This window comes from Cyprinus carpio, chromosome A19, assembly GCF_018340385.1.
Source record: "Cyprinus carpio isolate SPL01 chromosome A19, ASM1834038v1, whole genome shotgun sequence".
Taxonomy (NCBI): domain Eukaryota; kingdom Metazoa; phylum Chordata; class Actinopteri; order Cypriniformes; family Cyprinidae; genus Cyprinus; species Cyprinus carpio.
The window spans coordinates 18,289,673-18,291,509 of NC_056590.1; the positions used below are offsets into that span (position 1 = coordinate 18,289,673).

The following is a 1,837-nucleotide window of genomic DNA, read 5'->3' on the forward strand; positions in this document are numbered from 1 at the left end:
ATGTTCACTAAGCAAGTGTTGTTTGCCAAAGTATGAGCAATTACTATCGGTCATAAATTGAGCTGTTGATTAAAAAATAAAGCAAAAAAAAAGATTATTGTTATTTAAAAAAAATAAAAAATTAAAATGCAATTGATTAATTCACTGACCTGAATACACCTCTTCTATAATGAGCATGTTTTTAATGTATGAATTAATATTTATTTGGACATTTTTGGAGACAAGTCCAGTGTGATACAAATGTCCAGATATCATAAAAAAGGGAAAACTGTATTCAATATTTTAACATAATTTGATATTATTCATTAAAGAAAATATTAATATTTAAATGAATGATTTATTTTAATAATAAAAAAAGAATTTAATTTGTCTGCCAGATCAAAATCATTTGGTGTGACTCCCCCAAAAATGATATTTCTGAATTAATAGTTCATGATATTTGTATTAAAAATACCTTGACATTTTTTTTTTAAGTTACAAAAATGATGCTTCCACTCACATGTGTTAATGGTTACATGAAAATATTATATAATTTGTCAGTACCTCTTGCATTAATGTGTACAGTTCTAACAAATAGATAAAAAAAGATTGTTATTTTTCTTTATTGTTGAAATCCCTCACATTTCACAACTTAAAAAAAAATGTGAGTTAGAAAATCTGTGTTTTTATAGACCTTGCACAACAATAAATCTTTCTCTGTCACCAGAAGAGGGCAGAACTCTTGATCTAGAAACAAGCCTCTTCCCTTTTGCTTTAGTCTGCTGAGAGCACACATTCTTCTTCACACAACCCAAACTCTTTGCAACTTCAAGACAGCTGTGGCTGCGAGGATAGAGCAGAAATAAGGTATGGGAATCAACATGTCCTTCCATCATAGTGAATACAACTTGACAAGATGCCTACCGAGCGTGACTGTGCTTGCAGGCGGAGATGACTGGCATAAAGTGCGTGGCTGATATACAGATGAACATCTGACATGCCAGGGGAAGGAGGAGTACTGTGCATGCTGTACTGTGGATTTGACAAGCAGATAGTCTCAGTGCTTGGGTGTGGTGCGAAAACAGGTACAGACAACTCAGTCTGTCGGCATTCAGAGAAAGTGAAACGTTGAAATGCTGCTGCATTCACATCCATCATTTTCATATTGAATAATGCTGCATGTGTTTTTGGCAGGCGGTGCATGATGGTGTGATCTAGCATGTGGATGTGGGTCGGAGAATCAGTGGCTGATCATTAGGGCACTAAGTGTAAACAGCAGCAGGCCCACAGGTGAAGACCTAACGTGGCCTCCTCACAGAAGATCAATAGCCCATCCACAGAGAGCAGCACACATGCACAACACATATCCTTAGCAACAGTCTTTGAGATCCACCACCAGATTTCCCATTAAAAATGAGCATTCTGTCATTATTTACTCATTGTTTATTTACTAGTGAAAGAGAAGGGGCTCTCAAACTCCACAATGACAAGAAAGCATCATAAAAGTCAGTCATATGACACACACACACACACACACACACACACACACACACACACACACACACACACACACACACACACACACACACACACACACACACACACACACACACACACACACACACACACACACACACACACACACACACACTATTCCTAGTCTTCCGAAGAATATTTGTGTCACAAGATGCACAGGAATGCATTGTGATTTTGTGACAATGTTTACAATTTGTACAGTCCATTTCAGCACATCAGCTTAAATTTCAAACTTAAATTTGGAATGTAGTGCTTGAGTCATATGTACCAAAAACAGTACTTCAGTAATGGTGTTTTTTGTCATTTTGAGACACAGTTATGA

The 1,837-nt window shown here is 36.4% G+C and overlaps 1 long non-coding RNA gene across 1 annotated transcript; it reads left to right on the forward strand.

The window, feature by feature from the left end:
* Positions 1–735: 735 nt before the first annotated feature.
* Positions 736–1,587, forward strand: LOC122148876. The gene is made up of 3 exons (XR_006162686.1): positions 736–846; positions 925–1,064; positions 1,174–1,587. It is a non-coding gene; the product is annotated as an uncharacterized LOC122148876 (long non-coding RNA).
* Positions 1,588–1,837: the final 250 nt, after the last annotated feature.